We start from the raw sequence: 23,956 nt of genomic DNA, 5'->3' as shown, positions 1-23,956 counted from the left end.
GGGGATATTTCTCTGTCTTTAGTTCTTTGAATCAAAGCTCTCTGGATTAATCCCCAAGCAGATGAAGGTCTGGGGCAGCACAGTCCAGGTGCTAAGTGTTCTTCAGGCTGAGAGAATTGTAGAGAGCAGAAATAGCCCACAGTCTTGGCTTCCTTTTAAATGAAAAGGACAGTCTTTTTGTTCAATAATGGGCACAGCAAAAATTTAACCCTAGCTTTTTACACAGAGCAATAGCAAAGCACAACATTTAACTAGCATTCATTTGGAACTCCTCTCTACAGAATAATCTGTCATTGAGCTGATTAGCAAGAAGTGTTTGAAGAGTCCTTTTTGTCAACTTAGCTTGTGCAGGTACCCAGCTGGCTCCTAGGTGCAGTTCATCTGTGGCTGCCCTTCAGAAGTGCAGTGTTAATTATTTTATTAGCTCCTGCCCTTAGAATTCCTTGAGAATTTAAGAGCTATTAAGATATCTTTCACTGTTGAAGCTCTTACCTCTCCTACTCGGTGTGGACAAGTACTACAGAATGGAGAGATGGAAAAAAGATATTAATTAATTAATTAGCTGGGCATGGTGATGCGTGCTTGTAATTTCAGCTACTCAGGAGGCTGAGGCTGGAGGACCCCTTGAGGCTGCGATGAGCTCTGATCTTGCCACTGCCCTCCAGTTTGGGTGATAGAGTGAAACTCTATCACTAAAAAGTAATAATTTTAAAAATAAAGAATGGAGAAATGGACTTTTCGCCTTCATCTCTTACAAACTAAACATCTGAAGACTTCCTCCTTGTTTCTCAAATGCATCCCTCTTCCCCCATAAACTTTTAACTCCTTAGAACACACACAACTGGATCATACTTGGTGTTATGAACATGTTGTTGTATTGATAACACACATTCCTAAATAGCTCCTTAAGAATAGAATAGAAGCCTCTGCTCATCATCCATTGGTTGATGAGGAGGAGGGTGGGGAGGAAGAAGAGGTAGATAAATCCCTAGGGTTCTTGGTCCCTTGTGGTGGACTGTTCCTTGCAGACCCGGAGCCTGGCATTTCATCAAGAAGCATAATGTAGCCAGTGCTTTGGGGTTTCGTGACCCATCTGCCTTTCATACCACCTCTTACTGCTCCTTGTCACAAGAAATAGAAAATGGAGCATGATTAAATGTCACTATCCTTGTAGGTACTGAGCAAGGAAAATCAACTAAGGTGTCAGGTCATCCATGCTTTTGTGTCAGCTCTACCTCTAATTAGCCAGTCATGTTGGGCAAGTCATTTATCTCATCTCTGGGGTATCTTGTTGCTTTTAACCTTAAAAAAAGGAAACATCTACCTGGCGCAATTTCCAGGCTTCTGGTTTGAGTCAGAGGAAGGGAAAAAGCACTCAAATTTGAATGTCACTATGTGCCAGGCTTTTTATAGACATGATTTTATTTAATCTGTATGCAACCCATGAGATAAGTGTTTAGTCACTTTTTTTTATAAATGAGAAAGCAAAGTTCAGAATCCAGTCACCTGACTCGACCCCTCCCTCTCCAGACCACATGCTCCTGCCTCTCATCCAACCACCCATGGCAAGAATGCTTCCCATTTTTGAAGTGCATAACTAGCGTTTGGCACAGTCTGTACTTTGGTGCTCCCATGTCACCCTGTGCTTATTTCTATTATTGCATCACAATGTTTTCTAATATTCTGTTTGAATCCATGTATCTCCCCGTGGGTTGGAGCTCCTTCAGAGCAGAAGGAGTCTTATGCATGTTTGCATGACCAGGTTTGTCCAACTGCCTAATATACATAAGGTGTTCAGAAAACATTTTCACATAAAATTTGTTATGTGCTTTTTTTCACCTGGGAAATACGAAGAAAATTTAAGTGGCTCCTCATCTCTTCAGCCAGATAACACTGTCAGCCTTAAAATAATATTAAACGTATTACATATTGTTAAAAAAAAATCCAAATGGTACCAAAACAAAAAATAAAAGTTTGTTTTTCTTCCTGTACCTCTGGTTTCTTTCTACAAAAGTATCAAACTAAAAGTTAAAGTTTCCTTTCTTTGGCATCTTTCTTAAGAATTTATATACATACACACATGTGTGTGTGTGTGTGTGTGTATATATACATGTATATATGTATGTATATATACATATGTATATGTATATACACACATATATATGTATATACACATACATATATACATGTATATATACACACACACGCATACATGCATATATATGTGTATGTATGTGTATTATTATATATATACTATAAATATTGTATATATACACACATATATTTGCACACTCAACACACTGATCTGTACTGTGCTCTTTCACTTAATAATATAATTTGAAATTACCCTATCAGAATACAGAGCTACGTCATATTCTTAACCTATGCATAGCATGGTATACCATTATATGGATGTTCCAAAATTTATTTAACCATTTCCCAACTATTGAATGTTTAGGTTATCTGCAGTTTTTTCCCTTAGCTATTCCTACAATAACCAACCTTCTCCAAGCGTCTTGATATTCTTTTGTATCTGTATCCATATCATTACATTAACAATGTTGATGACATTTACATTATACCCTGAAAAATATATGAACGGCCTTTTGTGTAAAAGCTGATTTTGAAAGCTGAAGAAACAGCCAAACACACGTGTAACATTATGATTGCACAAGTCATTTACATTGTACAGCCAAAAAAATGGTCCCTAGACCATTATAATTCCCTATTTACAAACTGTAATGGTCAGTTTTATGTATCACCTTGGCTCACCTAGAATTCCTAGCTATTCAGTCAAACACCAGTCTAGGTGTTGCTGTGAAGGTATTTTGTAGATGTGATTAAAGCCCCCAGTCAGTTGGCTTTAAGTAAGAGAGATCATCTTAGATGATCTTAGTGGGCCTGAATCAATCAGTTCAAAGACCCTCTTTCCTGACATCCACCCGTGTTTTCCTGGAGTACACAGTGACTCTCCATATCCAAGGGTTCTACATCTGAAGACACAACCAATGTTGGATCCAAAATATAGGGAAAAAGACATTGCATCTGTACGGAACATGTACAGACTTTTTTCTTGTCATTATTCCCTAAATAATCTAGTACAACAGCTGTTTACCTATCATTGAATTGTATTAGGTATTCTAAGTAATCTAGAGATGATTTAAAGTATATGGGAGGATGTGCATAGGTTATATGCAAATGCTGGGACATTTTATATCAGGGACTTGTGCACCCTCAAATTTTGGCCTTGGAGGAAGGCCCCAAAACCAATGCCCGTGAATCTTGAGGGCCAACTATACTCAGCTTCCCTAGAAAGGGATCATGGGAGGCAAATTTTAAGTTCTTGCAAATCATAAAGTCTTTTCCCTCCCCATCTCGGTTTGTCTGATAATATAATTGATCATAGAATTTAGGTTCAAAATCATTTTTCCCAAAACTTTGCCTTCCAGCATTTAGTGTCGCTATGAGAAGTTTGTTGCCTGGCTAATTTTAGCCTCTTTGTGTATAATTCCTTTTTTTTTTTTTTTTTTTTTTTTTAAGTCTTTGAGGATTATCTCTTTCCCCTTGTTTTTCTGGAATTTCATATGATGTGCGTTGGTGTGGATATTTCTGGAACTTTACATGAGTTGTCTCAGTGTGGAACTTTTTTTTCTTAAATCCCAGTCTGCATTGGGAAGGCCCTTTAGAATCTTTAAGCACATCTCTTTTCAGCTGTGGAACGCTTTTTCCTCTTTGTTACTGTCTCTTTGCTCCCCTCCATTTTCTTTATAACCTCTTTCTAAGATTCTGCTTCGGAGTTGTGACTTTTAAGTTGATTTCCCATGCTCCTTATCCTTTTACTTGCATTTCTACATCTTTGGTTCCTTGTTCTGTGATCTATGAGATATCCTCAATAATTTCTTTCATCTCTTTATCGAATTTTTAATTTTAGCCATCACATGCTTATTTTCAAAGAGCTTTCTTATTTTTTTACTTGCACCGTTTAATATATAACATCTTCTTGCTGTTTTATGGTTATAATTATCTTCCCAAACTACTATGCAGTTACTAATTAGAGTTCCCTCCTCCTCCTCCTTCTCCTCTTCTTCTCCCTCTCCTTCTCCTCCTCCTCCTCCTCCTCCTTCTTCTTCTTCCTCTTCTTCGTTGTTATTTCTTCTTCTCCTTCTTCTTCTTCTTCTTCTTCTTCTTCTTCTTCTTCTTCTTCTTCTTCTTCTTCTTCTTCTTCTTCTTCTTCGTTGTTGTTTTTAAGTTCTCTAATTTTTGGCGCCTATTGTTCTATTTGTTCATCTTAGGTTTTCTCTTTAATGTCAATTTTCTATCATATGTTTGCTAGGTGAGGGATCCAGTTGATTTTTTGAACTTATCTAATGCTGTTGTTTATCTTGGTTGATTTTTCTACTGGGTCTATGCCGCGGATAGGAAGGTGGACTAAGATTATGTAATGGGAGAGGCTGGTGGTAGGAGCATCTTGGGTGAGCCCAATTGCCAAAATTTGGGATGACTCAACCCCATTCATTCCCTCCATACACTGCCATCTGCTCTACCTGCCCTCACTACTCCCAGGCATCATATTCCAGTTCTTTAGAGAAGAGTCCTCTATTTCTTATAAATTAACCAGCTAGCATACTGAACTGTTCCAATTTGATATAATTACAGTTTGTCAGTCGGCTCTTTTGCTTTTACATAACATACAATTATAACTGCAAATAGGAAAACTTTGCTTCCTCTGATTTAATTATCCTATCTAATTGCGTTGGTCAGTACTAAAGGAAGTACAGAAGAGGACTAAATAGTATTTGCACTAGGAGTTTTGTCTTTTGTTCCTAAATTCTAGTATTTCCCCAGCAAGCAAAGTGCTAACTTTTAATTTGTGCTATATAATGTATTATGCAGTTTTCATAAGGGTTTCTTTTTCTTGCTTTGTTAAGAAGTAAGATCGAGTGTTTTCAAATGACTTTTAGCATCTATTAGGATCAGGTAGTGCTTCTCTCTTAACCACCTGGATTAGTTTCCTGGGACTATCATAACAAAGTACTATAAACTGAACCCCTTACACAACAAAAATTTGCTGTCTCACAGTTCTAAAGCCTAAAAATCTAAGACCAAGATGCTAGCACTGTCCTGAGGGCAGTGAGGGAGAATCTATTCCATGCCTGTAGCCTAACTTCTGGTGGCTTGCTGGAAGTCTTTGGTATTTCTTGGCTTGTTGATCTCTATCTTTATCATCATGTGATGTTCTCCCTGTGTGCATGTCTGTATCTGTGTCCAAATTTCCCTTTTCATAAGGACACCAGTCATATTAGATCAGGGTCCACTCTAATGACCTCATCTTAACTTAATATCACATAGACTCTATTTCCATAGACTCTATAGGCACGAGAACACCTTTTTGGAGACAAAGTTCAGCCCATAGTAACATCTTTACACTCACTTGGAGAAAAAACCTACTTGGTTAGAAACACTATCTGAACCTAATAGATGCTAAAAGTCATTTGAAAGTCACTTGGTAATGGTATGCCATTTATTCGGTATTTTGCTAATTTATTTTTTATAATATTTTGGTGAAGATTTTCTCTGTTGATCATCATAAGTAAGCTTGGTCTTTCCTTGTGTTATTTTTATTAGATTTTGAAATACATTTTTTTTTTTTTTTTTGAGACATTGTCTCACTCTTCACCGAGGGTGGAGTGCAGTGGTGTGATCTCGGCTCACAGCAACTTCCACCTCCCGGGTTCAAGCGATTCTCCTGCCTCAGCCTCCCAAGTGGGTGGGATTACAGGTGCCCACCACCATGCCCAGCTAATTTTTTGTATTTTCAGTAGCTGCGACTACAGGCGTGCACCACCATACCCAGCTAATTTTTGTATTTTTAGTAGAGGCAGGGTTTCACCGTGTTGGCCAGGCTGGTCTCAAACTTCTGACCTCAAGTGATCTGCCAACCTTGGCCTCCCAAAGTGCTGGGATTATAGGCATAAGCCACCACACCCAGCCACCCTGCAGGCAGCAACACTTTATCAGAAATAAAGCTCTTCTTTCCAAATATATGAACCCCATCACTCTTCAATCAACACTGGGTAACTAACTTTTGGGGGCCTGATCTTCCCCACAAAAGATGATTCCAGCAAAGGCCCCATGAGGGGAGGGAGTTATTTGTTCCAGATATAAACCAACCCAGAAAGGTTGAAGTGGCCCATCATTTCCTATACCAAATTTTTAAAAATTTAACAAAAGCTTACATTTAGCTTTTTAAAGTGTTATTTTATTTCGCAATGCTGACTGCTATGGACTGAACGCTATATCTCTCCAACATTCATATGTTGAAACCCTAACCACCAATGTGATGGCATTTGAAGATGAGGCCATGAGAGCAGGAGTCCCTCCTGATGCATGAACCAAGGAAAGACCATGTGAGAACACAGCAAGAAGGTGGCCATCGGCCAGGTGTGGTGGCTCATGCCTGTAATCCCAGCACTTTGGGAGACTGAGGCGGGTAGATCGCAAGGTCAAGAGATCAAGACCATCCTGGCCAACATGGCGAAACCCTGTCTCTACTAAAAATACAAGAATTAGCCAGGCGTGGTGGCACACACCTGTAATCTCAGCTACTCGGGAGGCTGAGGCAGGAGAATCGCTTGAACCTGGGAGGTGGAGGTTGCAGTGAGCTGAGCCAAGATTGTGCCACTGCACTCCAGCCTGGCAACAGTGCAAGACTCCATCAAAAAAAAGAAAAAAATAAAATAAAAAGAAGGTGGCCGTCTGCAAACCTGAAAGAGAGCCCTCACCAGAACCCCAACCATGTTGTCACTCTGATGTCGAACATTCAGCTTCCAGAACTGTGAGAAGTAAACTTCTGTTGTTTAAGCCACACAGTCTATGATACTTGGTTATAGCAACCCAAGCAGACTAAAACATTGGCTCACATAGCACTTATTACCAAAATACCAAAATATTCAGTCTCATGACTTCCCTTTTTATCTTTGCATTGATTCTTTTGAACAAAAATATTAAGATTTACACTTATACCTGTTACATTTGATCTTCTTATTAAATGTTTTTATTTATGTAATCTCAAATCGTTTATTGTAAACTGTAGTCCTTTTTCATTACTCCCAATATGAGTCTTGTAAGTTACAAAGGTAAGAGAGGAGCCTGGTTTCCCCAGTAATTCCCATGCCCTGAAAGAAACACAAATCTTGGATTAGGCATGAAAATTAAAATTCACCTAACAGCTCAAACATGGAAGATTAAATGCAGATTGGAGAAGATAGAAGTAATTGGATCTGAGCCAAGTTCATTGAGTAATGTATAAACTACAAGTTACTTTTTCTGTGTTCACTGAAATTCCATCACAAGCATTCAAATCATTTGTCATTTTCAGCCTGAAGTGCTGACTTGTGGACTTGACTAGGCATTGTCTATCTTAGTAAAAGACATTATAAAATGCAATCCAGGATGTGTGAAAGGTATAGAAAAAGGATATACCTAGTCCATCCAGATACTTGTCTCAGCCCTGATGTGTGACCTTATACAAATTAAATAGCATCTCTGAGCACTGATTATTTTGGTCTGTAAAATGCAGTCTTTTGCTCTAAAGCCCCTTCCAGTTCTCGAGTTCTAGTTTTCAGAGGTGTAGACATAAAGACAGATAGAGCAGAGGATACCAGTATGTCCCTTGGTGTCCTACAGCTGGCCCCAGAGGGGAACTGAGGAAAGGTGCGCAGAGCAGCCTGCTCCCCACACCCTCTACTCCATGCATAAATAAACCCTAAGAGGAAGGAGCAAGTGATTTAGGAGCAAGTGATTTGGCACTAAGCAGCCTGCCTGCTCTCTACCCAGAGCCACCTGAGTCAGTTCCTGTCACTGCCAACACATCTCAGTAGGTCCCCCGAATTCCTGGGGGATGTAAAAGAGACATGCACACATTCCAGCCCCTTTCTGCTGACTCTGGGATTGCACAGCAAGCTGCAGCCATTATTTTTATTGCTGATGCCACTTCCTATCGAAACAATTTGGTGCTAATAAGCCCCTATAATAGTAAGCAATGGTTTGGCTGAATAATTGTCACTAAATACCATTCAAGGCTTTGTTGCTTCTTGGGCATATTGCTAATTATTCTGCATCTGAAATAACACCCAGAGGCCCACTGAATGCTAGTAAATAGGGTTTCTTCATGCTCCTGAAGCCCAAGGCTGGGTGTGATTAGGAATGCCAAGGCTCTAATCCAGTAAACAATGGCTGCTTCACAGCCTCAACTCCTACAAAATCACAGCTTTTTGCAAATCGTACTGGAGCTCAGACAAATCAAGGCGTCTGTCTGGTGACAGAATTGGTGGGGGAGATTGGGGTGGGTGCGGGTCTCCTTGGGACTGCCCAGGGGAGGTCTTGGGGTGAACACAGGGCTTTTGTTGTAAAGGGAAGAGCCACAGAGTCTGACTGGTTCACCTCAAAGCCGGATCTATATGATTATAGTCACCACTAGGAAAAGCAAAAGTTGGTAATCTAAAAGGAGTGAGTACTGCAGGTGGAGTGCAAGTAGGAAGTTTAGAATGTCCATATCAAGCTCCATGTTACAAAGCAGTTTATGCAGACTTTGTTTTTGCCTGATCTAGGATGCAGGTGGTTTTGCCTTCTATTTTTTGGCATAGTGCTATTCCAGACCCTCCGTTTCCTGACATGCACTGCCCCGTTCCTCCTCACTCTTGGGACACTTCAGTTAGCCAAAGGCCGTGCTAAGAATCACAAGGATCTGAGGCAGGATCCTGCAGGGGAGCAGAGGATTATGGAATTAACACATGCTGCTACATGCATAGATCAGCTCAGAGATGATTTATAGAAAGGAGTTAATGGTGGTTCCACCTCAGGAGGAAAATGAGGGAACTTGGAGACAGGGATGGAAGAGAGGCACACTATTCATTGTACATCCTTTGTACGATTTGGAATTACAAAGTAATATATGTGTGATAAAGATGTTTAAAAATATGATGGCATGTGTATTACCCCGGCTTAGCTCCACCTCTGAGATAGTCCGTGGACATGGGCAGGTGGAAGTACTCACAGGGCACTGAGGCTTCTCATTTCTCTGCAAAATTCCTACTCCATCCATCCATTCATTTGTCACATCCATTTATCCATGCAGGCAAATTCTAGGCCCCAAGGCTATAAAGTATTCTTATAGGAAAGCTTCTATTCTCAAAAAAAATTGAAAGTAAGGACAGAAAAGGTCACAAATACTAATAATACAATTGGATTAATCTACTCATACAGGTATGCACAAGGGATCCTGAAAGCCCAGAAGAGAAGGACACTGAGGAAGGTTTCCTGGAGGAGGGAAAGTAGTGGTGGAGGGGTCAGGATAGGCTATTCAGTGACTGTGCCACTAGAAGTTTACTCCTTGGCCACTTCAAAGGACTCCTGTGATTAGAAGACACATCACTCAATTGCAAAATGTAACTTCTTTGGGGAAATTGGTAGCGTTTTAGGAAAAGACGTACCACATACTTCTTATTTGCTATTGGGATGAAGAAAAAAATTGTTTCCCTAAAGTTTAAAATCAGGCCTACAGCGACTCTGGTGATGAGGAAGGTAAAGATTGGTTGTATAAGGTAGTAGATGCTAGAAAATCAGGAAGTGGAGAGTCAGCTGCAAGAAGAGCCCCCTGAAAATATTAGGGTCAGATGCTTCCTTAGCGTACAGACAGAAAATATCCAGGAGGGAGGGGGAGGGATGTCAGGAAGGAGGGAAGAGGAGGGGCTCCCAGGAGGGAGGAAAGAGGGAGGTGAAGGGGACTCCAGAGGAAGGGAGGGGGAGGGACCTCCAGGACAATCATCAGCTGAGGGAAGTAGACACATGAGTGCTGCTCAAGCAGGGCCCTGTACATCCTGCCATTTAAAAGGAAGTCAGCACTCACCTTCCCTGATGGACATGCTGGACCCATCATAAGAACCGGGCATAATGTGGGAATGGACCTTCCAAACAGGTGCAGGAAAGACAACTTCTTACTCAGATGATGTCCTTGCTTTGCTAAAACCATCAAAATGAGGTTTAGTTGCACAAAAATCAAACTTTCATCCACCTGTGCTACCCAGGGTAGATGAGGGATCAGTGTACACGTGCACTTTGACTGAATTCGGACCTGAGATCTGGCTTTACGTTGGGTACGTTTTGTTCTTGAAGCAAAAGGTCTTTTCTGGGAGAGAAGCGATGAGCATCAACCCCAAAGCCTTCTCATGGAGGTTCAAAGTTGTGGAAACATGTCAGACGGTGATTTGCTTTGGCTGTGTCCCCACCCAAATTTCACCTTGAATTGTAATACTGTTTCCGTAGTAGTAAATAAGTCTCACAAGATCTGGTGGTTTTAAAAATGGGAGCTCCCCTGCACAACCTCTGTTGCCTGCCATCATGTAAGACATGACTTTGCTTCTCCTTTGTCGTCTGTCATGATTGTGAGGCCTCCCCAGCCATGTGGAACTGTGAGTCCATTAAACCTCTTTCCTTTATAAAGTACCTGGTCTCAGGCATGTCTTTATTAGCAGCATACAAACAGACTAATATGAACAGTCTGGGTTAGAAATGACTACTCTACTTTGCCCTCGTGGCATGAAAGCATCCACAGACAGCACAAGGCCCCTGAGTGCATGATCAGGTGTGCTAAAAGCCAGGGCTGGTGACCCAGACTGCACATTCTGGGAACATCAATACCTGGATTCAGTAAGTGCTCACTTAACACCATTGACAGGTTCTTGGAAACTGTGGCTTGAAGTGAAACAATGTATAACAATGTATAACGAAACCAATTTTACCATAGACTGATTCATACAAACAAAAATTCCTGTAGCATATTTCTGGTCATCAAACATCACCAAACTTCTAAAGAAAGATCAAACCCTTGAAATTTAAACATAGAAACAAATGTGAGCTACACATATACTTAAGAAAGACTGATAAAAACAAATAAGGTGATTACTCACCCAGTTATTCCAGTTCAGGATCTCAGGTGGCCAGAGCCTGTCCAGTCAGCTCAGGGTACAAACAAAGTGGGGAACTGATTCCTGCACAGGACACCATCCCATCACAGGGCACCATCCCATCACAGGGCACACTCACACACTTACACACACACCCTCACACTGGGGCAATGAGGACACACCAATTCACCCAATGTGCCCATCTCTGGGATGTGGGAAGAAGCCAGATTATCCACAGAAAACCCACGAAGACATGGGAGGAACGTCAGATGTCACACAGGCAGTGTCCTGGCTGGGAATCAATTGTTTTTATTATAACAAAACAAAGTTAAATGAAATGACATGATTCAAAGACCTGCTGTACAGGTAGCCTGATGCTAGAACCTCTCCTGACCTAAGTGACCTTGACACTGTGCACAAACTCAAGGAAATAGTTGTGCACATAGTAGGCACTCAACATTTGTTTGTTGAATAAATGTATGGAAATATCAGGTCTGGAGGAGTTCGATTTTGTGAGCCTAACTTTGGCCTGGGGCAGTGGTCAGAGGACAGATCACAGGGAAAGGAAGGATTCTCCTGCTATGAGGAATCTCTGTGGGATGAGGAATCCTCTGCAGAACAGACACTATTGCCATACCGACAGCTTGCGTGAATGAAGACTTGCATCCCACACTCATGGTTTCAGTAACAGCATTGATTACAAAGGGATGCATGAGAATTTCTGTAGAGGAAACAGGACCCATGGACAAATCCCTGGCTGTCTATAAGAAGGCCTAGGGAGGTGTTATGGTCTGGATGTTTGTGTTCACCCAAAATTCACATGTGAAAATCCTAACCCCAAGGTAATGGTATTTGAAAGTGGGGTCTTAGGGAGATGATTAGGTCATGAGGATGGTGTCCTCATGAAAGGGATTAGTGCCCTTATCAAAGAAGCCAAGACATGTCCTTTGCCGTTTTCATCATGTGTGGACACAGAGTAGGCCATCCATGAACTAGGAAGTGGGTCCTCATCAGACGAAATCTGCCGCAACCTTCATCTTGGACTTCCCAGTCTCCAGAACTGTGAGAAATAAATTTCTGTTGTTTATAAGTCATCCAGTCTACGAGTCCAAAAGGACTAAGATGGGGGGGAACTCTAGAAGAAGGGCTGGATTTCCTGATCTCTGTGTAGAAACAGGAGTGAGGTGGTGTGGTGCAGGAGTCATTGTAATTTAAACATTACACGATATATGCCCTTATTTTGTATTTGAAGAGTGACATGCAGATTATACTATTTCTGGAAACTCCTTTCCATACATCTCTCCCAAAAAAGCCTTTCGTTGACTCAACATCCTCCCCTATTTCTCTTGACTTTCTCCTCCACTTGGCTCACAAACATCATGGAAAGCTCTTGGTCCTCACCACCTTTACTCCCTTCCTTTACACTCACTCCACAGTGGTATCCTCTCCTTCTCTACCACTCCACCAACACTGATTTCACCAAGGTTGCCATTACTCTCCTTGTGGCTAAATCCATTGGGCGCTGCACGCTCACCAGCATTTCATTACATTCTCCTTCTTAATACACCTTCTTCCCTTGGCTTCTTGGACACAGCATTCTCCTTGACTGCTTCTCTGACATTCCTCATTTTATTTTCTCTGCACCTGCATCCATACCTTAAATGTTAATGTCCCTAAGAGTTCCTTTATTTCATTCTCTGCACGGTTGACTTCTCAATTTACATATTTTTTTCCTGAGTGAACTCAGGTGCTTCTATGACTTTAATTGACATCTATATTCTGACAGCTATTAGATCTCTGCCTCCAGCCCAGCTTTCTCTCCTGAACCACAGACTTATAACCAAATGTCCACCCTGTGAGCCAAACTTATGCCCAGCATTGGTGATGATACAAGAATCCTCATACACAAGGAGTGTAAAAATATATAATTTTGGAGGTTGATTTGACCATACTGCCAGATCTAAAATTATGTGTAGTCCTTCAAGCTAACCTTCCACTTTTAAGAATCTATTCTGTAAAATATTCCACTTATATAAGGTATCTAAAATAGTCAAAGTTAGAGGAGCAGAAAATAGAATGGTGGTTGCCAGGGGCTGGGAGGAGGGGAAAATGGGGAGTTGTTCAATGGGTAAAAAGTTTCAGTTATACAAGATGAATAAGTTCTAGACATCTGCTGCACAACACAGTGCCTTTGGTTAACAATATGACATTGTACAATTCAAAATTTGTTAAGGTAGACTTTGTGTTCGTTCCTAATACACACACACACACACACACACATACACACATATATATATATAAGGTAACAATAAAACTTTGGGCAACTTTTTGACGTGTTCATTACCATGACTGTGGTGATGGTATCACAGGTGTAGCCCTATGCCTAAATTTACTTAATCATGTTTGTTAGGTTTTTTTCTTCTGTATAGCAATTACACCTCAAATTAAAAAAAAAAAAAAAAAAAAACACAGTGAAGAATATGCACAAAGTGTGCCAAGATATGCATATACAGTTAAGTTTTGCAGGATTTTTCACAAAAGTGAAAAGTGGGAAATAAAGTAAAGATCAATGGTGGATAGTTAAGGAAATTATAGTAGATGCATACTATTGCCCACCCATTCCACCTAAGCACTCACTGGTTGGGTATATGCCAGTGGTTTCCTCCTTGCAAATAAGTGTGACTCTCAGCTCAAGATCTGGGGGCAACTCAGCCCATGACAGTTCATAAAAAGAAGTGATATTACGAAGTAGACTCTTAGGGTGGATTTCTGAAATTGGACCCCTTCCCACCCAGATGACAACAAGGAACCTGTTTCTATTTCTGGCATTAAGTGGAGGGGTTATCACACTGTGGAATCACATTTACTAAGGTTCTCCCCTGTGGCTTATTTGGATTGAATGATGGGCAGAAGAGGGTGCACATGCTTATGCAGTACATCTAATACGTGAAAGATACGGGCACAGCCATACTTTTAAAGGTTATAGAGCTGGATGTTGTTTACTGACATACAATAAAATAACAGGTGCAGGTCAACCAGTGATGAATCCAGGGCATGGTGAGAATGTCAGAAAGTATCCACGGTAGCATTCAAAGAGACCCTCATCTCCTACAAGCAACCTGTGCTGAAGATCAGGCCCAACACTTTGTTGTAAGGGTGGCAGAATTACAAAAGAGGTTGAATGCACAACCTAGTAGTTCTCTTATGTTTATTACTGGGAGCTTGGAACCAGCATATTCCACTGAACACTATTTTTTGTGTAAAAAGATTATTTTTAGACAAAATTTGCTTTTAATAAACATATAGACATACGAACACTTATGTTATACCTCATTCCATGTCAGTACATGCAGATATAGAACACCCTCTGTATGAGTGGATACTTACACACACACACAAACACACACACACACATACTTATTCCACTGAACGCAGGGGGTCTATTTCTTGGAATGGAGGCTCATTTGGGGGGATTACTATAGCACAGGCTCTTATGAAATGTGCTCCTAATAGTCTGTTGCAAAGTCTTTTCTTTTCCCTTTACATTCCCCGAAGTCAAGACATGGCTCTGGCTGTAGGTTCGTATATTCCACATCTATGTATACAATACCTTCATAATGTCAAAGCATGACTACCAGCCTCTAATTTCTTGCTGAATTTCATACCACTCTGATTCCTCCTTGATTTCCTTCAAGGAACCTGGAGCCACATTGACATTTGCATAAAACCTGTACTATGCTGCTTTTCCTGCACTTTTGCATCATACTTTCTTTTGTCTTTTGTGAGCCACTGTAGGTCAAAGCTATTTACTGTAACATGAAACAGTGGCAGAAAGCGAGATCAAGTGGAGCAACATTCAACCTGAGAAAAGTCAGTATCTCCTTTCAGCACTTATTAGCTGAAACATAAAACAGTGCACAGTCTACTCTCTGTCTGATACACTACGAGAGAAAACAATTCTGCACTACTCGGACGTTGAATGAATATGTATATATATTTTAAATATTAAGTAATTTTGAGATGAATATTACTTTTAGTAATCAAGGCTCCCCCAAGGCAGTGCTTAAGAGGTGTGAATCTTAGGCTAGATTTTCCCAGAATCAGATCTTGCGACAAGGCCTTGAATACCCGTGGCTTATTTGGCAAGTGGTCCCTGGAAGCACTGGTAGGGAAGAATGTGAGACAGCAGTTGGAGGAAGTGATACAGGGCACACTGATGAGCAGGATGTCTCCGTGGGCACCCAAGACTCAGCCCCATTAGAGACATCTGAGAGGTGGTATGAATCACGCCTCAGAATTATCCCATGCCAGAATATGAAAGCAAGGGTATGTATCCAGCACTCATCTGTCATTGGCTGAGGGCTGCTCCTGGAAGTGGAAACTCACATACACCTCTGTGGCCTAAGTAGATTAAGAGAGAGCTCATAGGTGAAGAATTACCAGTGCTTGCTGTAGGGCACTGTTGGAAAGGTCAGTGCCAAGAGGACCTGAGCAGAAAGCAGAGCCTCTCCTAGAGTTTACTCCTGACACCACTCAGATCCCATATTCATTCTGCCTTGGCACTGCTTCATCAGGGAGGTTATCATCACAATTTTTAAAAAGGACTTAAAATGAAAGGAGTGGTGGAACAGACTATACCCTCTGCTGCTGTGATTGGTCCTGATCCAGCATCTCCTTCCTCTATTTTTTATTCTGGGTAAGAGGTAGCATCTTCAGCCTCAGCCAGCACCTCATTCCTGACAGGTCTGAGATCCCGATTTACTGGACCCTTGAAAAGCTTTCTTGATTGTTACAATTGCCCAGTTCATGACCATCACCAGGCATAAAAGCACCCAGAGGTACCCCAGTGAATCATTCGGGTCCCCAAAAATTCCTCCTGCTCTCTATCTCCTCATAATAATCGTGATCAATTATCCCTGCCAATACAGGAAACCCTTTGATTGCTTGATAATCTGACTTGAAGAGCCCCAAAGAGACAGATATCAGCCACAGCTCTAAGTTCAGTGGAACACTTACTGTATCTCCTGGTGTAACTATCCCCTCCACACTAGCAGCCAGTATCTGTAGCCTAGAAGAGCCTAAAATTATGCGGACAGGAAGTATAATTCATCTAGCTGGGTTCCTGCAGTAGTGTTGAGAAATCTAATCCTTCTTTCACCTCTTGAATTCTGGACCCAAGTGTATATTACCTCTTGAAGCCTTTTTGGTGTATTATCCATAAACTGGTGCCTTATCTTAACTTTAAGAGGTCATCCCAATATTCTACTAGATCAGTCACTTGTGGATGAATCAGTATATGACAAAACCAGTAGAGCCCATTGTCACAACTCCTTTGTTCAAAGGTGGGTTGCTTGGCCCTAGGTTTTGTTATTCAGAATACCACGTTGGAAAATCAGACATTCTAGGAGCCAGTGGATAGTGGTGCTTGCAGAAGCATTGTGTACAGAAAGGTAAATCCATACCCAGAATATGTAGCAATCCTAGTAAAAATGAATCATTGCCTTCTTCAGGAAAGAATGGTCTGATTAATCAGCTTGACATCTACCACTAGTTGGTCTGAAAACCCAGGCTCAGCGCTGGGCTCTGCTGCTCTCAGGCCAGAATACTCAGCAGCAGTGGTAGCTAGTTCAGCCTCGGTGACCAGAAGTCTATGCTGTGGGGTCCATGAGTACCCTTCTTTAAGTCTGATGGGCTTATTTTGTAGGCACTGGGTGATGGAGAATCAAGGCTGGCTGAAATCCACACGTCATCCTATTCCCTTGGTGTTTCAGTGCCTTGTTGGTGGCAGGTGCTTTCTAGTTGTCAGTGACAGGAGACACAAGGACTAACATGATTTGTGTCCACTCCCATGTGACCATCCATATGCCCCTTCCCTCTCCCTTACTTCTTGTATATATTTTTCAAGTCTTGCCCCAACATCCAACCCCTTGTAGCCCCTGACAATCAGCCAAGGCATTTTCTACCACCGAGGAATCTGTATATCTCAGATCAGCCCCTTCTCCTTTCACATAAATTTGATGGCTTGATACAATGCTCTAAGCTCTACCCGAGAGGTTTTTCCTCATCACATTATTCTGGAGCCACCCCTCTGTTGGGTTATAGGGTGGCAGCATTCTCTTTTCTGCCTATGCCAACATGTTCAGCCAGTCCCTTGATGAACCAAGCCTGGGTTTGTTTCCTCTTCTGACAGCTGGTTATAGGGACCTCACCATGAAGCTGCACTTGTGAGCTCATGGAAATACATTGCTACAGATTGAATGTTTATGCCCTACCCTCCCTCAAATTCATATGTTGAAACCTAATCCCCATTGTGATGGTATCTGGAAGTGGGGTCTTTGGGAGGTGATTAGGTCACGATGGCAGAGCCCTCATAAATAGGATTAGTGCCCTTACAAAAGAGGTCCCAGAGAGCTTTCTTGCTTCCTCTCCCATGTGAAGAAACAGCAAGAAGGTGCTGTCTATAAAGCAGGAAGTGGACCTTCACCAGACACCACATCTGCTGGCACCTGGATCCTGGACTTTCCAGCCACCAGACCTGTGAGAAACAAATGTTTATTGTTTATAAACCACCCAGTCTATGGCATTCTGTTATAGCAAACCAAATGAACTAAGACATACAGCAACACAAAAGAGGTGGTGACTTGGGAATCTGGGCTACCTGCTTATGTAATTTATACTTCCTGGACCTTCTTGAGAACCATTCCAAATATTCCATTTCCATCACAAATCACTCTCATGTTCACTTGTGGTAAACAGAATAATGGGCCCCCAAAGATGTGTACATCCTAATTTCCAGAACCTGTGGATATGTTAGGATCCATGGGAAAGGGGAAGAAAAATTGCAGAGGGAGTTATTGCTGCTGATCAGCTGACTGTAAAGTAAAGAGATTATCCTGGATTATCTGGGTAGGCCCCACGTAATCATAAAGGTTTCTAAACGTGGAAGAAGGAGACAGAAGAGGAGGTCAGAGGGAGCTGTGATTAAGGAAGAATGGTCAGAGATGCAACACTGCTGACTTTGAAGACAGAGGACAGTGTCCATGAGCTAGAGAATAGAAATGCTTCTAGAAACTGGAAAAGGTAAGAAAAAAAAAAACTCTTCCCTAGGGCCTCCAGAAGAAATGTAACCTTCCTAACTCTTGGTTTTAGATCAGTGAAACCCACATCAGACTTTTAACCTGTTTAACTGTAAGATACTAAATTGGTGTTGATTTAATCCATGAAATTTGTGGTAATTTGTTACGGCACAGTGAAAAAACTAATACGATAATGAATTTATGACGGATAGGTCTGACAATACCCAGGTTATAATGAGCAGCTACAGCTACAGTTTAATAGTCATTTAATGTCACATGAACAGGTGTTCTGTCTCTCCTTGGTGCCCAAAGCAGGTCAGGAATGTTTTTTTTGTTTTGAAATGTAAATAGTTCTCTGCTGTAGATATCATGACCTTACTCCAGAACCCTCAGGCTCTGCACTGCAAGTCTCCTATCCGAGCTTGTCAGGCATTCCACATGGCACCTTATCTACCACGGATACTTTCAACATCATAAGATCTGCTCCATGATAGTGCCCATGTGGCAAGGCTGAATGTAACACAGTCTGAACCTTTCTTTCTCTTGGCCCCAATTAAAACAGGTAACCCTGTGAGTCACCTGATGAATGAGTCTGTGTAGTGCTCCTAAGTATAGTGTATGTTGTCTCCAGCATAAAAAACTGTGCCATCAAGTGCTGTGCTGCTCGGTGGTAGGAAGTGATAGGTGCAATAACTATTTCCTTTGGAGAGAACTATTCCGGCGTGATCCTAGAGTCGTGCTTCACAAACCTTAGCAGGCAAAGGAATCATCTGAGGAGCTTGCCAAACTCAGACTCCTCAGCATCCCCTCCAAAGACTTTGGTTCAATAGAACTGGAAGGAAGCCTGAGAATTTTCATTCCTAATGATCTCCAAAGTGTTGCCAATGCTTCCAGTCCATGGATCACACACACATTGAGTAGCACAATTGAGATCACCGAGTCTCTATAATGATTACCAACGTGGCAGATCCCTTAGTCTTTATAAGATTTATATTCCACCCAGTGGTACATTTTTATTTTACTAGGGTATCTAAAGTACTATCTGCTTATCATTTCTGATTATTATGATATTATCAATATAGTGGACCGCTATGATGTTTTATAAAATTTCAAGACAAAGTCCGTTTGGACTATATTGTGTCAGAGGAAATGAGAGTTATCATAGCCGTGTGATGAGACTATGAATGTATATTTGTGGCGAATGCAAACTGCTTTTTATTCTCTTTTTTGATGGATATTGAAAAAGGCATCTGTCATATCAATAGCTACACAAGAGCATAAGCCTGCATTGATCTGTTCCAGCAAAGATACAGGAACACTAAAAAAGCAGCTGCAGATGGGTCTACTGTTTGGTTAGATTCACAGTGGTTTACCACTGCTACAATCTGAATATCTGTCCCCTCCAAGACTCATGCTGAAATTTAATCATCAGTGTGGGCAATATTGAGAGGTGGGAACTTTATGAGGTGACTGGATCATGAGGGCTTGGCCTTCAATAATGGACTAATCCACTCATAGATTAATAGATTAATGGGTTATCATGGGAAGGTAACTGATGGCTTTATAAAGAGAGGAAGAGAGATCTGAACTAGCATGTTAGCACACTAAGCCCCTTTGCACGTGATACTCTACATTGTGTTTGGACTCTGTAGACAGTCCTCATGAGAAAAAAAGTTCTTACTACATAAAAATCCCTTGGCCTTGGACTTCTCAGTCTCCATAACTATAAGAAATAAATCGCTTTTCTTTATAAATTACCCAGTTTCAGGTATTCCCTTATAAACAAGAGAAAACAGGCTAAAATAAAAAAATTTGTACCTGGAGTGGGGTGCTGCTGATAATGAATGCTTGAAAATATGGAAACAGGTTTGGAACTGGGTAATAGGCAGAGGCTGGAAGAATTTGGGGGACAAGACTTTAAAAAGCCTAGATTCTTGTGAGGACTTAGAGGACAAAAACTCTAGGGGAAGCTTGGAACTCCTTGGAGTTCAGTTAAGTAGTCATGACCAGAATGCTGACAGAAATGTGAACGGTAAAGGACATTTTGACAAGGTTTTGATGAAACTGAGGTGCAAGGTATTGGAAAGACCATTTTTGTTACAAACAGGCAAAAAAAAAAAAAAAAAGTTGCCTGAACTGTTCACACTCAAGGGCTTTGTGGAAGGCTGAACTTGAGAGTGATGAACTAAGGTGTTACAGAAGAAATTTTTAAGTAAATTATAGTAGGAGCTGCATGGTTGCTTTTGGCCCCTTACACTGAGATTAGGGAAAAAAGGAATAATTTAAAAAGAGAATTTATAACCGAAAAGGAAGCATAGCAGAAAGATTTGGAAAACTCTCAACCTGGTTGTGTAAAAAGTAAAAAAGCATGTTCAAGATAGGAAACCGAAGATGTGACCTGGCAACCTTTTGCTAAAGAGATCAGTACAAAAAGAAGGGATCATCAAGAAAATGAAAGACCTCAAAGACATTTCAGAGATCTTTGAGGCTGCCCCCATCAGAGGCCCAGAGGCCCAAGAGGGCAGAGTAGTTTCAGGGAACAGACCCAGAATGCCTTTCATGGGCTGTTACCCAGGGCCCCTTGAAGTCTCTGCTTTCTGCATTCTAGCATAGGGCTCCTTGGCCACCGCAGCTGTGGCTCAATCAGCCCAAGGTATGGGTCAACTCCCTGCTCCAAAGGTACAAGTTGTAAACCTTGGCAGCATTCATGTGGTGCTCATTCTGCAGTCTTGCAGAAAGGAAGAGTTGTGGAGGCTTGGCAGCCTCCACCCATATTTCAAAGGATGTCACTGATGGAGGTCCAGACAGAGGTTTGTTACAGGGGTGGAGGCACAGCAGAAAGCCCCCACTAGAGCAATGTTAAGCAGAAATGTGAAGTTGGTTTTGCTGCAGAGTTCCCACTAGGTAAATGCCTACTGGTGCTGTGAGAATAAGACCACCATCAAGACCACAGAACGACAGAGCTGCCAGTGTGCAACGCTCACCTGGAAGGAAGAGCTGAGCCCAGCCAAGCCATAGAGATAGAGTTGTCCAAGGTCTTAGTCTCCAACTCCACATCAGCATATAGCAAGTTCTAGATGTAGAGTTAAATAGTCTACTCCAGACTCTTAAGACCCAATGCCTGCTCTCTTCAGTTTTGAACTTCCTTGGTGCCTGTTACCCCTTTACCCCTTTATTCTTGCCTATTTCTTACTTTTGGAAAGGAAATGTGTGCCCTGTGCTTGTAAGCAGATCATTTGTGTTGATTTCACAGGCTCATAGATGAGATTTTGGACGCTGGATTTTTGAGTTGCTGCTGAAATGAGTTAAGATTTGGAGCTTAAACTTAATTGGGGATGGGATAAATACATTTGTATGTGAGAAAGTTGTGTATTTTGTGGGACCAGGGGCAGAATGCTACGGTTAGAATATTTGTCCCCTCCAAAACACTGTTGAAATTTAATTTTCAATGTGGTAGTATTGAGAGGAAGAACCTTCAAGAGGTGACTGGATCATTAGGATTCAGCTTTCATTAATCATCTACTTATGGATTAATGGGTTATCAAAGGAGGGGAACCGGTAGCCTTATAAGAAAACAGATATGTGAGGTAGCATGGTAGCATGCTCAGCCCCCTCGCCATGTGAGACTCTGCCATCTTGGAATGCCGGAGAACCCCCAAGAGCAAGAAGGTTCTCACCTGACGTGGACACTTGACCTTGGACTTCTCAGCGTCTGTAACTGTGAGATATAAATTCCTTCTCTTTATAAATTACCAAATGTTAGGTATTTTATTATAAGAAGCAGAAAATGATCCATGACAACCACCATCCTATATGATTCATTTGGTTTTTGCAAGTGCCATACCAATGAATGAAATGAGATATAAAAACCATCACCTCTGCAAACTTTAAGTCTCTGAAAGTGGTCTCTAGTTTCTGCCATTTCAGTCAGGATGAGTTATTGCTTCTAATTTACCATCTTGATTGGGATAATGAGCAGTTTCAGGGGCTTCCACTTGGCCTTTTGTACTGTAATGGCTCTCACTATGCAGGTCAGGAGCCAAGGGTCTGGTGAGGGGTCTTCCAGCTGTTAGGTGCATCCAAACTAATTAAGCACTCAGAGACCATGACATTATCACAGTGTGGGTTGACAGACTCATTGGACATTTATAATATGAATGTGGGCCAAGACTTTACTTATCACCTGGCTTTCACACACCCACCCTAACCAGGGCATCATGATGGTTTTTGTTTCTCTGGTATTGGTGTCATCTCAAACTCTGGATTCAACAGCACTTGAAATATTTGGCTACTTTCATCTCTGTAGTGCATAACGTAATGCACACTGTACAGGTATTTTATTTTCTGCAGTATAGATTCTTTTGGAGAAGGATTGGGGAAATTACTACTATAAATTCATTGAGGCATTATAAGATTTTCTGCAAAAGGATCTAGCATCTCTATCAATCACAGGATTCTGGATCTAAGAACTGTTCAGTTTGGAAAACCAGATGTGTGATTATTATATTCCACTTGGCAGCCAACACCAGCATTTTAATAATCTGCTGTTGGTCTATTTTGGTTTGATAAGCCAAGTAATACCTTTGTTGCCTCCCCAACTAGCTGTCCCTAGTGATACCATGGTCTAGTAGGCTTTGCCACAGAGCCCTGTTGTTCTAAACCTCCCACTTGCAATCCCACTGTTGGTGTTCATTAAATCATTAATGGATAATGGATAATTAAATCTACCTTGCCCCTGACGATTAAGAGCCACCACCTTGCACCTGCTATTCTGGATGGAATTCTATCATTTCCATTGATACTAGAGATCTTACTTCCATAGCAGCATCTCTAGCCATCAACTCTGGACTACAGAGGAAGCTGCCACTGAACTCGACAAGGCCAGGGTCCCCTTCACCAGCACATTTATTATTTCTTTAGTGAAGGTACTCTCCTTTGGACCTGTATTAGTCCACCTTGCATTGCTACAAAGGAATATCTGAGTCTGGGTAATTAATAAAGAAAAGGGGTTTATTTGGCTCACAGTTCCACAGGGTGAACAAGCATGGCACCAGCATCTTCTCAGCTTCTGGTGAGGCCACAGGACACTTTCACTCACGGCGAAAGGCAAAGGGGGAGCAGGCATGTCACAGGGGAAGAGAAAGAGCAAGAGAGGAGGAGATGTCAGGCTTTTTTTTTTTTTTGATGGAATCTTGTTCTTGTCTTCCAGGCTGGAGTGCTGTGGCACAATCTCGGCTCACTGCAACCTCTGCTTGCCGGGTTCAAGCAATTCTCCTGCCTCAGCCTCCTGAGTAGCTGGGATTACAGGTGCCTGCAACCACACCTGGCTAATTTTTGTATTTTTAATAGAGATGGGGTTTTGCCATGTTGGCCAGGCTGGTTTCAAACTCCTGACCTCGTGATCCTCCCGCCTCGGTTTCCCAAAGTACTGGGATTACAGGCGTGAGCCACGGCGCCCAGTCATTGATGCCAGGTTCTTTCAACAACCAGCTCTCATGTGAGCGAATAGAGTGAGAACTCACTCATTACCATGAGGACAGCACCAAGACACTCATGAGGGATTCGCCCCCATGACTCAAACACTTTGCACCAGGCCCCACCTCCAACACTGGGGATCACATTTCAACATGAGCTTTGGAGGGGCGAACACCCAAACTATATCGGAGCCCTTTTAGGGAACATAGTCAACTGGCAAGTTGTCCTGTCTTACATAAAAATCTATTTTAACATGCCTACATCTGAGCCTATTGACACTTTCCTCAAAACTGCCAGGGCAAGTCCACCATCTCTGTTTTATTTTCTGTAAAACATTACTGTTTCCAACCTTCAAGAAGAAGCCATTCCAACATATTTTGCCCAGCTTTTGGTATCCCTGCCAGGATGTTAAATCTATAGTCATTGGAGAGTACGCCTGTA

The sequence above is a fragment of the Macaca nemestrina genome, chromosome 17 (assembly GCF_043159975.1).
Source record: "Macaca nemestrina isolate mMacNem1 chromosome 17, mMacNem.hap1, whole genome shotgun sequence".
NCBI classification, from domain to species: domain Eukaryota; kingdom Metazoa; phylum Chordata; class Mammalia; order Primates; family Cercopithecidae; genus Macaca; species Macaca nemestrina.
The sequence above is the reverse complement of the archived record's forward strand: the minus strand, read 5'-3'. Positions refer to the sequence as shown.